Source organism: Panthera leo, chromosome B1 (genome assembly GCF_018350215.1).
Source record: "Panthera leo isolate Ple1 chromosome B1, P.leo_Ple1_pat1.1, whole genome shotgun sequence".
Lineage (NCBI taxonomy): Eukaryota > Metazoa > Chordata > Mammalia > Carnivora > Felidae > Panthera > Panthera leo.
This window is the reverse complement of record NC_056682.1, coordinates 124,966,351-124,981,988: the sequence shown is the minus strand read 5'-3', so window position 1 is coordinate 124,981,988 and position 15,638 is coordinate 124,966,351. Positions and strand designations below refer to the sequence as shown.

The 15,638-nt window shown below is 36.6% G+C and overlaps 1 long non-coding RNA gene across 1 annotated transcript; it reads left to right on the top strand.

Annotated features, from left to right (window-relative positions):
- The first annotated feature begins 276 nt into the window (after positions 1–276).
- LOC122217070 lies at positions 277–15,208 on the top strand. Its single transcript, XR_006201281.1, has 3 exons — positions 277–355; positions 13,490–13,703; positions 14,628–15,208. It is a non-coding gene; the product is annotated as an uncharacterized LOC122217070 (long non-coding RNA).
- Positions 15,209–15,638: the final 430 nt, after the last annotated feature.

Genomic DNA, 15,638 nt, shown 5'->3' with positions numbered 1-15,638 from the left:
TGTAAAACTGGAAGGAATTTCTTTAAAATGTTCATTATGGTAACAAAAAAAAAAAACCTCTCTGGCTAAAGACAACTTGATAATTTTTCTTGTCTATATTTCTTTCATACAAAATTATATATACATGTATGTGAACTCTATCTATCTATCTATCTATCTATCTATCTATCTATCTCTCCACCAAATAGATAGAATCAAATGTTTTCCTTGGTTCACATTACATAGGAAAGCAAGCAAAGACTCAAATTATTTTTCTTTTCTCTTAGCTTGTGTATGTTGGAACATGAGGTAGAAGGAACTCTGAACAGTTCTGTCAGCTGGAGCCATGGGAAAAAAAATAAATTCCTTACTAAAGGTAATAAAGGCCACAATGTTTTTTTTTTTTTTTCTATTCTAAAAAAAAATTTTTTTTTGAATGTTTGTTTATATTTGAGAAAGATAGAGAGAATGCAGGGGAGGGTCAGAGAGACAGACAGAGGATCCAAAGCCGGCTCCACACTGACAGCAGAGAGGCTGATGCTGGGCTCAAACTCACCAACTGTGAGATCATGACCTGAGCCGAAATCGGACGCTTAACTGACTGAGCCACCCAGGCACCCCCACAATGTTCCCCACAACGTTTTATTTTTAATTGTCTTCACATTTTCTCTTGTAGAAGATGCTTAAATGACAAAGATGAGTGACTGGATGAGCTATTAAAATAACCTTATCTCCTCTCTAACTGCAATGAATAGTCATTTGGTTTCAGGATTTTGCTGGTATTGGATTTACAAGGAATGGTTTCAGTTTTTAATTTTTCCATTTGACACAATATTTTTCCTTATTTACATTCTTTGAACTTCAGTTCAAATGTCTGTTTTTATTTACTCAGTTCAAAACTGTGAATTTTTTTTATCTGATTTTGCCTTTACTTATATAATCATCAAAACATTTACCCTAAGAGATGTGTTCAAGAACAGAATCTCCAAATATTTCAGAAATAGGTGAACTTTCCATTTTCACTTTTTTCATACATTTTGTTACTTGTCACCTAAGGAATTGCTGAAAGGTGCCGTTGAATCTCCTGTTTTCCTCTCACTCTGCGCTCCTTTACTGCTTTCACTGATAACACTTTACAGATTGGCTTTTTAGATAGCGGGATACAGTCAACACTGATGCTCTTTCTGATCGATCAGACCAGTTTCCTTTGTTGCTCACTGGCGACAGGGTTAGTGATTTTGCTCACATCACTGTCAGACACAATATTATTGAAGTTTTTAAAAATGTATTTTCAACTATTTTTTAGACCAATTTAGAGACTGAGGGAAAGCTATAAATGTGCAATCATTTTGCAAAACTTCCTGCCGAAAACGATTAGACTTTGAGGTGAGGTTTTCTTTCCCATTGCTTCAGGAAGTTACTTGACAATTCTGATGAATTTGTTTACAGAAGGTGGTTGTAAAGCAGAAAGGTAGATGTCTCCTGGTAAATAAAGAAGATCATTTTGTGCTGAGACCCGAAACTTGAGATTTACCACTATCTGGGTTCCAGTCCTCAGCTTTTCAGTCCTAAGAACTCACCTTGTCTGTTTCCTAAATTTGATTAGATGCTGAGATCCTTAGATTTGCCTGATTAGATGCTGAGATCCTTAGATTTGCCAAGCTCACAGGAGATTTACTGTATATCATGAATGTATGTGTCTTAATTTACAGTGAGAATATTACCAAGTGGAAAAAACTACTCCTGTCCGTTCAACACGAGGACTTTCTCCCTACAGCATGTCAAATGTCAGAAGATTACTGGGTGGTCATAGAATCAGAATTATGTAGGATACAAATTTAGAATTTTCAATGGTATCAGATTAAGATAGCTTATCAGTTTATGTCCCCAAAGGCATATCCTTACCAATATAATTCTGACTTTGATGTTCCTGGTAAACATTTCCTTTCTCTTGCATGGCATTTAAAAGAAGACTATGTTTTTCTTCTATGACTCTTCATTTTCTATTCTTCCATTAAACATAAGTACTTTCTGTAGTAGATATATGGTTTTGCTCGAGATAGTAAAGCCTTCATTAAGATACAGTCACCTTTTGGCCCTAATACATTATGTGTTCATTGGTAGTTTAAGTGTTAAAGGACAATATTCTATTCCAAATCCCAAGCATTGCCTTATTTTGTTTCCCCATGAAACACTATGCTGCCTAATAATACCAATTACTTTGAACTTACCAGTTTGACCATAGTTTTTCAACCCTGTATACACATAGGAATCACTTGGGAGAAATTTTAAAAATATAGATACTTGAGACTCATGCCATTCCAACAGAATTCAAATCTCAAACTGAAATTGGAAAGTACACTAAAAACATCTCCACAAGTTATTGTGAGAAGCCAACATGGTTTAAAACCACTAGTTTATACCCTTGACTCAACCACCAAGGTGTATGACTTTTTGCAAGGACGAGAGGAAATCAGGTACAGTATCCAGCCGCCTGCTCCATCTGATATATTTCTCTCCTGACCTGAGCTACTTTCACTTGGGTGAGTCCAGAGTAAAGCACCATCATTGCGTTCCTTCCCTATTATGCACTGAATCATTGCATCATCGGTGCTGAAAGGTGCTGACTATGGAGATAGTTTGAAATGCTAACAAGAGCTAACTTTTATCATGAGCTGACATGTTACCTGGTCATTGGGTTTACAGCAGGATTGAGGAGAAGTTGATTTAGGATAGTTAGGGAGGGCTTTCTTTTGGCATCCTAACATTAATGAACCATCACAGGAGGGCCCCAGGAAGCTGACTGGGAAAAGGACTGTAGTATACAGGTGTACTGGCAGTGCCCCCGGATCAGTGCCTGGAAGCGGCCTGCTCAGGGAGACTGGAGCTGTAAAGCAGATTCATGCAGGCCTTTGCCTGTCCCATGGGACGTCTGAAGCAGTCATAACCCTTCACGGTGTCCCCAGGTAGGATGGGGGCTGGGCATTGGGCCTTAAGATGCAGCACATCCTTGGGTAAACCTTGCTCCAAGTTAGGCAATTCCTTCGGGGGGCGGGGAGGATGGCAGTTTATGCTTTTTGGCCAGCAGCATTGAGAGCAGTAGGGAGAAATAGATCCCTAATTTCCGATGGGGACCTGGATGGTGTGTTCAGAGATCACCGTCTGATAGAGTAGAGGGGCTGAGCACCAGAATTAACTCAGTTGAAAAAAAACATTGTAAGGCCACTAAATCGGAATCTCTCAAGCTGAAGCCCAGATGACTTAATTAAATAAAAATCTCCACAAGTAACTCTTTCGATTATCCAGGTTCAGGAATCACTGATTCAAAGGGCATAAATTACTCTCACAGATTTTCAGAAATAACTGTGCTTTTCTTCCTTGGCTATTCTATAATCTCGCACAGTATATACCACTCTTTAATGGAAGAACAGAGGATGAATGCAAAAATCACATTATGAATAGCTCTGGATTCAGTGAAAGGGCACCCAAGGATTTTAAGTGTATTCCATATTGTGTAAGAACAAAAGGACTAAGAACAATAGGAAGCCCACTAAACTGCAATTGCATTTAGAAGAAATTAAAGGTTACGTTTAGACTATTACAGAGTAGACATAAAACTATGTTAATCTATAAAATCTTTAGGGAGATATACCATAAGCTACCTGGGCAAGCAGGTAACATAAATAAAGTCAATTTATGATTTTGCAGTTCAGGAGCTCCTTTACTAAGGAAATAGCATGCTATCTGTAGAATTTCAGTTCTAATACTTGGGTATAGACATGTAGCAGAGATTCACACATTAAAAACATGTATAACAGGATATTTTGTCTGGATTTGTGGCCTGTTGCTCTGAATCTATTGCTAGGAGGACTTATTGTTATGCCTTGCTCCAAATATTTGTCAGTATTTGATATTTACTGCTGTATGTTTTGGGGGTGTGCCTGTCATCTCCAAATACTTGCTTGCCTCCATAAATTTGTGTCTTCTCTCTCCTTATTCTTGAATCCTTCCACATTGAGTTTCAGTGATGTTGATGAGGGAGCATAACGCAAGCTGACACTCCTGCCCTCCTCACCCCCCACCCCCCACCCCAGGTGGGATATGTGTGACATTCCTCAGGCACTCCTGCCTGCTCAAGAACAAAGGAAAGGGGAAAACAAAAACCTCTATAGACTCCATTTCCAAGAGCCCCCAAACCACCCTCTTCTTCATAGTGATGTGGAAAACAAAGGCAAGAAGGAAATGGCAGGTAAAATTAAATTTCCTTATAACCTGAAACCCATTGACAAATACTTGAGGCAAATACAGAGTATAACATTTCTCCAGGTACCCCCTACTGTACTAATACTACCTTAGCTTGGCAAAAGCTAGGCCTCCATTATCTTCTGAGTCCTCTTTATCAAAAGAAAGTCTTTCTGGAGGCCCCCCTTTTGCCTTTACCTCCCCCAACACTATAGTATGTAACCAGTCCCTTTTCACAACCCCAGTGCAGGTCTTTCTGCCTATGGGTCCTGTCTCTGTGCTTTAATTAAAATCACCTTCTTTGCACCAAAGATGGCTCAAGAATTCTTTCTTGGCCATTGGCTCCAGGCCCTACCACCATTCCAAAACCCCATCAATATAGTAAGGAGTTTGATGGACTGGGGTAAATCTGGTTGAGACACTACTGCTGGATAGAACAGGATTCCCCTCTTTTTAGAAACAATATGCAGCTTGTGAGTGGTGTAGATTTGATTGAAACCTGACTGTTGGATTAAACACCTGCGCTCTGTTTTTTTAGACACAGCATGCAACTGGTAGGTATTCATCTTTGCCCTGAAATCAGTGAGGTTTGCAAATGGAGGTAATGTGTGAATGTTTATCAATTTAGAAAAGCTGGACACTTGCACAGCGATAACACTGTGCAAAAACAGGCCCTGCCTGTTTCTCTGTGGAATACCCATGACCAAGCATTAACAGAGAAGGAGGTAATATTTCTTCCTCAACTTTGTGGAACGTTTCTTACCTGGACCAGGAAGGAATTGGAGAGATTCTAGTCGCTGTAACAAAATTGACACTGGGTTTCCAGCTTCTTTGGGTGATAGGGGATTTAGTCGAGTCTGACTCCTCCAGTGACAGTTTAATGCAGTATTTTGATGCAGCTGAAATGAGTAGGAGGTTTTGTGGCAAACAGAATTGGATCAAATCAAGGGAACTAGTGAGTTCTGAGTTCGACCTTGAGAGGCACCTCTGAGTTCCCATGAGAGAAGCTACTGGCAGTGAAAGGGAGGACAGATTCTTTGAGGAATACTCAGTAGGGAGCTTTGGTGCCATCAAGAGAAGACAATCTTTTGAAAAGACAGAATTTCTGTTTGTTAATTAACCACTGCTATGTAGGATATTGATAAAAGCGACCTCATTTCTAGGAGCAGAATGATAAAGACTGTCCATGGTATTTCTATGAAGAATCACTATGTTTAGAAAAGATGCCAAAATGCTCTTTAGAAAAGGCAATTGATGCAGGGATTGATTGCATCACAGAATACAGGATATGCAAACATTCTCTTTCAGTTTGAAAACTCTCCTAAGAAATTATTTTACCATGTTTCTAAGGGCCACAGTGTAATTAATATGAAACATAATTAAGCAAATTATTCCAATGGTTAGGAACTTTTATTTAAATTGGTGACTTTAGGTCACAAGCAAGAAAATATAAGTATACAGTTATTCTTTAAATAGCGACAGCAACTGTGTTCTTTCATTAAAGCCAGTATTTTAAATAAAAAAAAATACAACAGTTGTTTTAGGCCTCATTGTCTATGGCCGGGCATGGATGGGGTGTTCTATTGTCTTAAATGTATGACCTGCCAACTGAACTCTTTGGGTCCACCTGACACTTCAAAGAACAAAGTTCACACAGAAAGTTCTTCCCTTGAGACTTCTAGGAAGATCAGAGCCTGAGGATAGAGAGCCATTCATGCACAGAAACATCAACTTCTCCATTCTAGGAGAAGCACCCACCTACTGTCAGTTTTGAAGAGACTGCTGCATTCTCTGGGAAAATACGGTCCACTGGGTCCAATTCCCAGATGGCCACAGCTTTGCAGTTCTCTTTCTCCTGCAGTAACCAAAGAGAGAGGCTTTTTTGCCAAAAAATTTGCAGTTTTATTCCCAACGTCTTCTTCCTAAAATAATATTAATAATATTCACCGGCATTCTTAAGGTATTATCACAGGAAAAAGGTACGCACTTGCCAAAAGAAGTGAGATGATTCAGCGGTTCTCATTGTGTGTGTGTGTGTGTGTGTGTGTGTGTGTGTGTGTGCGTGTGTGACTGTGTGGAAGAAGGAGAGAGGGAGAGGTAGAGAGAGAGGGGAAGAGAATATGTGTATGCCTTGAAAGTGTTCAGAATTTTTTATTTGAGAAAATCACTTGAATAGTATTGTTTTATTTATTTACTTTTTATTTATTTATTTTTGAGAGAGAGATAGAGAAAGGGAGGGAGAGACAGAATCCCAAGCAGGTTCCATGCTGTCAGCACAGAGCACGACGCAGGGCTCAAACTCACAAACCATGAGGTCATGACTTAAGCCCGAATCAAGAGTCAGACGTTTAACCAGTTAAGCCACCCAGGTGTCCCTGAATATGCCCATTTTATGTGTGATATACAATGAAGTGCATTTGACCACTCTTCCTGTCTTTGTACCTAGTGTGGCCTATACCTTTGACATGAGGTAAGCTCAGGTGACCTCCTTTGTGTCCCATTTAGTAAAAACTTTCCCCTAAAATGCTCAGGGAGTTTTGTAGGTTTTTTTGAGGGGGTTGATATTTGTTTTTGTTTTTTACAATATAAAGGCCCCGTGCGTAGATGCTAGAGAATTTTCTGAAAAAAATTTGGCTCTCATGATAATAAGATTCTGTCCTGGCATCTCCATCATTCTGGGGTAGGTTGGCATGAGTTCTTTCACTGAACTATTATTCATTAGTACTTATCAAGACCAACAAAATGTGAACTGATATTGAGGTAGTACGATTTCACAGGACACCGTGAGGCTTGTCCTACTGATGAAAAAGCTGTGCCGTAGTGCTATATGCTATCTTTCCTTTTGATCTAATGGGATGTTCCTGACTGAGTCAATCCCTTGAATTAGACAACAACTTCCAGGCCTTCGTGTTTAGAGTATCATCATTCCAATCCACATATATTAACGGAGAATGAAGGAAGATCCTGAAGTTTTATGTCAGGTTTCCAACAGGTAGTACTGATTATATACATTCTTAGCTAATTTTAAATTGCTAGTTTAAAAGTCGCAGGGTGGCTGAGATACAGGACAGCTAAATCACTGTGAGTAACTATGAGCATCAGGAGCGTGCACTAAGCATTTATTGTGGCAATCGTCATTTGTAACACATAAACTCAGGAGCAGGTGGTTGTCCAATGGTTAAACACGAATGCTTAAAGAGGTGAGAAAACGAGTGTACAAACAAGTTCAAAGAATGTACTAGTTGCCGAGTGAGCGGAGATGAGAGACATTCAAGAGACAAAAGTAGTAACTGCCTGAGTTTTTGGTGAATTTCTGGGTCCTGATTCTCGTTCCTACTATGCCCTGGTAGATTTTATTCTGTGATAATGCTCTATCTTGGCAATTAATCTTTGTATTACTTTGGAACTAGTTTGAATTATTTCCTGTTACTTCATGCTAAAAAAAAAGGTGAGATTATAGCATATGCTGAATAAATACAGAAAGGCAGTATGGCTGGGTGGTGACAGAATTGTGACAAAAGAAAACTCAAAGGATCTGGCAAGTGATAAGATATAAAAGAGAGGATTGATACTTGTGGTAAAGATTCTGTCTAGAGAGAGCTGACTCTAGAGGTAGATGACCTGTCACTTTTTCTCAAGATCATCCTATTCCAATATGTTTTTTTTTCTTTCTTTCAAATCTAAAAGCACAACAACTAATGAAAAAACAAAGACCAAAATAAACAATAACATAATATATAAAGCCTTTGTAATTTTAAAATATTTGTCTTTTTCTATGCATTTGATGAGAAAAGTGATCCCCTCCCCCAGTTTTTATCTTTTGCTTTCTGAGTACAGGGTAATGTTTTTAGGCATTAGAATGGAGGCTATGCAATGCTTTCTTTACAAAAGAATTTTTTTACTTTTTTAATGCACATCAATTTAGCCCTATACAATGCAGTTCAAAATGGGGTGTTTCTATTTCAGTGAAGGTGTCGGGAAGACAGTGAGTATAAGGGACTTAGTTGTAAATAGCCTCAGACACAGCAAGTCATTGCTGAAGGACAGTGTATGCATTTACGTAGGATGGAAAGGACCATTAGTCACATAGCCATCTTTTCAGTCACCAAGAGAACAATCCCCATTAGTAACATCATTTTTGAATAATAAGAAAAAAATGTATGTATGTCCTTGGAAATTCAATAGATGGTGAACCTTACACCTGAAAAATTTGCAGGCACCTGGGAAAGTTAATTAACTCTTTTATACCTCATAATTTTATAAAATATCTTTCTACATCCCTAGAGTAGTATATTAAGATAAATCTTGATGATCGCAAAACAGAAATTTGGCCCCACAAGAAAAAGCTTAGAGAGAAAATATGTGAATATTACTTAACCCAGAGTCTGCACAAATAAATTGCTGATGACAAATAAATAAGAAATGTTTTCCCAACCCATTTGAGTTGATGTCTGTAGTGTAAGATGCACCGAGCCCTGCATCAAGATAGCGAGGCCCGACCCTGGTCTGGATCACCCATACCTGCACAGCTTCAACTCACCAAGTGCTGACCATAGTGAATTTGAAGTTCGTGCTGCTCATTTTTCTTTTATGCACACAGGGAATCCTCTAATGTTGTCCCCATTGAACCTAGTTCAAGCTCAGCCAAGAAATGTGGAAGAATTTACATCCCTAAGGACAATGTTTAAATGGGAGAGGGAGCCAGTGGAGAAAGTCTACTGTCCTTCAGGTGAACAATTAACCTAGGTGCTCTGCATGCTTCCCCAGCCAGGTGGTCCTGGCAGCTTTCAAGCCAGTGAATGCCTCCTCACACTGGCTTCTCCTTCCTTATTTCACTTTCCTTGTTTCCTCATTTCAAGTAAAGTAATCGTACCCAAGTCCTTGTCATTGGGTCTGTTTTTATGGGATCCTAAGTTAAGACAATAGGTCACTGTAAATTAAAAGGTTAAAAAAATAATTCAGGAATACTAGGATGAAATACTTTTACTTTATTTTACCTATAAAAATGGGTATATATCATTTTATACTCTGTGTTTATGAAAAGTTATACCTGAATTAAGTTTTGTAAAACATATCTGTCATCAGGAATTTTCTTGATTTCTGAAAATGAGTTTCTTCTATCACTTTATCTTTAAATTTCTATTATTCTTATGTAGTTAATAATTTATATAAATCAATGCATCCTTTATTAAATACACTAAATGGAAGAAATTTTTTTTGTTTCAAAAAAAGGATAATTCCCTTCTCAATTTGTAAGTGCTAATTTTGCTATAATAAATTACTTAATGTGGGAAGCCACAATTATTCTACAAATATTGTGTAGAGTGAACATTTTAATTTTCATCTTGAAATTGATCCCTCTTAATTTCTTAAGGAATATGTGAACTTTAAAAGAACAAAATGGGACTACTGTTCATGAATTAATTTTACTACTATTAAGTTTCTGTTATTACAGAGCTTAAAAAACTGCCTAGCATACATTTTATGAGCTTCAATTGGTAGCATAAAATAAATTAATTTTAAGAAAAAATCTACTTAAATCAGACTCTGAAAACATGACAATATTGAGAAAATATAAAAAACACTTTAAAAAAGGTTATATACTTGTTAAAGATAATTTTTTAAAAAGAATGAGAAAAAAATAATTTAAAATGGAGAATGCTAGTGTAGCAGATTATAAATTTTTCAATTATTTACTCTTAAAAATATTCTCAGTTTGAATAACATCCTGGGAAACAATCACACTGAACATAAAATATTTTCTCTATATGTAGAAATTTAAATTTAAAGAAAGACTTGAGTTATTGAGAGACATAGGAATCTATTATTTTGGAAATTTCTCCCATTTCACTTTGGAAGTTTTTCATAGTGTTCTGAAACTTTTACTTAGAATCATTATTATCAACAAACATATTTATAATGTGCCAATAAATAACGGAAAATGTAATTGTATATATATATTTTTAGAAATAATGTATGTTTATATATCCAAAGTGATTATTAGCTAAAAATAAAATGATTGTAAATGTCAGCTGGAAGTAGGCAATTACTGATGAGGGACTCCCGACTTAGGAGATATTAATATTTTAAAGTAACATGTATTCCTTACTCCTATTTTTAATTTACTCCAACTTTAAATCTTAGGTTTCATACTTAGTCTTTGTCAGCCTATGACAGAGTTAAAAAATGCAGACTGCCTTTTGATTAACAATCTATACTTAGAGAATTTAATTATTTTTCTTATTTGATCAATTGGTCAACCACATATGACTTCTGGCAACATGGGATAGATTTTTTTGTATTTCTACACCTATGCTATCTAGACACATTCACCTAAATTAAGTGTAAGGATGTTTTATCAAAAGTGGTTGTAAAAAATAAAAATGCATCTACGTGGTAGGAAACAATTAACTCAACCATTCACAAAGTCTTTTAAGTCATTTGAGTTTTAAAAGAAATAATAACTTACTATTTATAATTTTCAATAGAAAACGTGTGGTATATTTATCTTAATTTTCATCTTTCTTTCCTATATATGATATAACATCTTGAAATTATTATTCAGAGGATGTTGCATTGATATCACGTGGAGAGTGGATGTCAGCTAAACTCTTTCTTCGTGGGGATATAAGAGGGAAGATTATTCATTTTGTAACAAAAATCGCCAAAATTTCAGAAAGCAAAGTTAGTTCTAGAGTCAAATGAGATCCAATTCAGGGTAGGGAGGGAGGAGGGCTCCACCTCCAGTACACATAGTAAGAGGATGCATTATTAGGAGGGAATTCAAATGAAGTTCTAAAACTCATTAAAGAGGCCTGCATTTTCTTTACACAATGTGTCAGTGTTTTTGAATAATTTCAGTGACGAAATGCAGTCTTCCATTCCTAAAAATCTTTTAAAAAATGTTTTATTTATTTACTTAGAGACAGAGAGAGAGAGAGAGAGAGAGAGAGAGAGAGAGAGAGAACAAGCAGGGGAGGGGCAGAAAGAGAGGGAGGTAGACACAGAATCCCAAGCAGGCTCCAGGCTCCAAGCCATCAGCGCAGCAGCAAAACATACTGAACAATGGCACTGAAGATGGGCGGTCAAAAGGCAGGGTTGCAATATTCTAAGACTTTGGATTGTTATGAAATAGTTTAGTTGTAAGTAACTTTACACACTGTTAGATTTACCTGTTAAAATATGTACAGGTTAAACTAGGTCACACTTGTGAGCACACACAGAGAAATTAAATGTTTGAATTCCAAACGAGTAGAAGTCAAAACAAATGGGAGTATTTATAAAATGAATCAGTACAGTAGTATCCTAGGTCAGCCATCTTCCATAGGTATTGTACTGGAAATTGGAAATTATGGTGCTATTGTCATTGTTTATTATAATATGCTATTGGAATTTACTGCCAATTGGCCAGGATTACAAATGTCCTGCAGTTTTACAGTGTACTGGACAATTCCATGTAATAAAGCATTGTCTAACCCAGAATGACAAGAGACTTTCCATTAAGAAACATTATACAGTTATATTATCTGGCTTTCCTTAGGGAAGCAAACATGACAAAAATTTGTTAATCTTGTCTGAGGCTTACATTGTTGTATGCCATTCTGCGTAACTTGATCTATTTTTTTGAAACATAATTTTTCATTAATCGTTTTAAGCTCACTGAAGTGTCTTGTTGAAATTTGTGTGGATAATAAATTACATAATAGAATCCACACTGGAATGAGCCCTTAATTACAGATTTCTATTCTATGTATTCTACCATACTGTTTCTTTCTTTTTCCACCGATTCCTAAATATTTTCTCCTGTGCTGAAATTTTGGACATAATTAGAGCACATATTTGAAAACTTTCTTAGCTTAACATTTTCACCTGCAGGTTAAATTAATAAGATCGTTTATTCTTACATACCAAGACTTTTTTCCTTCTTAAACATTTTTTCTTCTCCTTTTTACCTTCTTGAAGTTCTAAATTTTGTAAAATCTTATAAGTCATATTGATTATCTAGTTTTCCCTATGTTCTACCATGTGACCCAGATCTAAAAATACATTTTATAAGCAAGGCAGTTTGCCAAGGGTTTACAGATACAGAGATACAGATCTTGTTTCTTTTTTTTTTTTAATTTCATTTTTTATTTTTTAAAATTTACATCCAAATTAGTTAGCATATAGAGCAACAATGATTTCAGGAGTAGATTCCTTAATACCCCTTACCCATTTAGTCCATGCCCCCTCCAACAACCCCTCCAGTAACCCTCTGTTTGTTCTCCATATTTAAGGGCTTCTTATGTTTTGTCCCCCTCTCTGTTTTTATATTATTTTTCTTCCCTTCCCTTACGTTCATCTGTTCTGTGTCTTAAATTCCTCATATGAGTGAAGTCATATGATTTTTGTCTTTCTCTGACTAATTTAATTTAGCGTAATACCCTCCAGTTCCATGCACGTAGTTGCAAATGGTAAGATTTCATCCTTTTTTGATTGCCGAGTAATACTCCATTGTGTGTATATATATATATACCACACTTTCTTTATCCATTCATCCTTCGATGGACATTTGGGCTTTTTTCCATACTTTGGCTCCTGTTGATAGTTACAGATCTTATTTCTCAGCAAGATAGTTTAATATAATGGAAAGTTTGAAAGGGAGGTAAAGTTAATGCACTTGACTTTATTATGGAGTTTTAAAACAGCTCATAAATAAAATGTTTTAGGTAGAGCATGAGAATGGGAGAATCTTGAAAGGAGGGAGAATTAAGTCATGGAAGATAGTCTATTGGAAGAAATAGTATCTTTTTAAAAAGTAGGAGAGTGCAAGGTATCCAATTTCAATGTTTTGTCCAGAATATTGTTGGGAAAGTGACTGTTTAACTACACTGTGGAGGGCCCTGGTTATCAGGAAAATGAGTATTAGTTCAGTAGGTAAGAGGAACAGATGAAAAGCTTTAACCTGTGTGTGGGGGTGGGAGGTGCAGAGGACATATTCAAACCTGCAATGTGGGGAGATTGACTTAAAAGTGTATGTCAAAGATCGTCATGATCTGTGATTCACTGTGAATTCACTGATGGGAGCACTAACACATTACACACTGTTTCTGTTTGTTTGTTTATGCCATAGATACTCGAAAGATGTTGAATGGAGGGATGAAGGAAGCCCTTTTTTGCCAAACATTTACTGACTACCTACACTAAGCAGAGGATTTGCTGAGTTTTAGAAATACAGTCAAATGGAACTACCCATTCATTTTACTGACTCCCCTCTCTCTGCTTTCAGTCTTGCTTGATGACAGATGTGTCCCATGGAATTCAAGTTGGTGCCAAATGGAAGACCCTTCTGAAGCCAAACCATTTTTGTGACTATCTTGTTACCTGTTGTCTTCCACCTGTTGTTAGGTGGTCTCTTTTAGCCTATAACTAAAGAGCCTTGAGATCATCCTTCTTTGCTCAGGCCTAGCCTGCTACCAAATGTGCTCTAACTACTTACCTAGGTAAGTACATCTCCTTCCCCAACTCCATCATTTGTGTGACAGGAATTCACTTATATTTGTGAAGTAAACATAAACATCATTTATAATATTATTAAGTGCTTAGGCTTTAGAAACTTCCTAGGAAAACTTTTTTTTTTTAACCAAGATGGTTTATATATATATCTATATATGTATATATGTAAATTTATGATCTACTACATACAATATACATAACATACAATATATAATTAATCTATTATATATATAGAACAAAAATAGTAAGAGGGCTATATTTATCAAGCCCACCTAGCATTGCTGAACAGAAAACCCATTTGTCTGATATCTGTTCACTTCAAGCAGTTCTGATGTTGTGACTTTAAATTTGTGAACTGCTAATCGATTTTTGGTAGAATGCTTCTTTCTAGAAAATAAAAGACAGAGATCCAAAGTACTGCCTTTCCTCTGATACTTCAGAAATTTTCAGCATTATTAGGTGGAAAGGTGACTTTACTATTGGTTTTTTTATTACTAGTGTGTGTTTTCTTCCCTATCGTCGCTTCTGGACAAATTTGACAAAGGACCAGAAAACAAGTTGTCTCTAGAGATATAAACCCAAGAGGAGCCCTGTGACATATTTCAAAATAAGTGTGATGTGAATTAAAAAAAAAAAAAGAAATAGAAAAATATAAAAAAAGTTAAAACATTCCTTCCTGACTTGGCCCATTCCTCTGCTTGATTGGTCAGGAATGATGATGTGATTCATCATCTTCAATTCAGCTGTTGGGATTAAAACTTCCAGAAATGCTGGCAGGATGGAAAGGATGCTTCTCCTTTGTCTTCTCTTAAACTCGGTCATGGCTAATTTAGTTGTGGTGGAAGGTTTGAACATGAAATTCTAAGGCAACATTCCTTTATACAAATTGTACTGTTTTTTTTTTCTTCCAGATGTCAAAACTGATAAAATAAACCATCATCAATTGACAATGATAAAATTATGAAGAAGCATTACACATGTAACATAAAATCATGCTTGCTCCAAAATAACTGACTTCCTCAGGAAGACTGTTTTTGATTGGAACAAAGAAAATACACCAGGACTTTGCCATTTAGAAACAACCATCATGTTTTCTTCCTCTTCCCCCACTCCCTCCTCCTCCTCCCTCCTTCTTCCTACCCCCACCCTTTTTTATAGAGGAGATGATTATATCATGTATGTACTGCTGTTATGATCTGAAATATTAAATCTCCAACTTCCAAATTTTCTTTTAGTTTACTATCCCCTGAGCTTGAATTTATGTCTTTGATCAGTATGAAAACGCCTGCTGTCATCCTGGGCAACATCAGTTTTAGCCTGGAGGCTCCTGTATCAACTTTTCAAGGACATTTGAATTTCAAGCTCTAGCTATCCAAAATGGGTGGAACACAGGGTAACCTACAGGTGAAAGATACCGCACAGAAAGTATTACAAGGCTTTTCTGGGAGATGTAAAAAGACTCAAATAATGAAGAGGGTAGCATGGTTCTTGGATGGCAAGGCAAAGTATCATAAAGAAATTTGTTTTTCTAAAATGAATTATGGAGTGAAATAAACTTTCTTCATAATTTAACAAAATTGTTCTTTTTTTAAAGTTTTTTTTTTAATGTTTATTTTACTTTTGAGACAGAAAGAGACAGAGAGAGACAGAGCATGAATGGGGGAGGGTCAGAGAGAGAGAGGGAGACACAGAATCTGAAACAGGCTCCAGGCTCTGAGCTGTCAGCACAGAGCCTGACGCGGGGCTCGAACTCACGAACCGTGAGATCATGACCTGAGCCGAAGTCGGATGCTTAACCGACTGAGCCACCCAGGCGCCCCAACAAAATTGTTCTTAAGTTCTCATTGAATAAAGACAAATTGAGGGGAAATTGGAGAAAAATTTAAAAATAGAATAATAGCAACCCAGGGCCATATCCATTA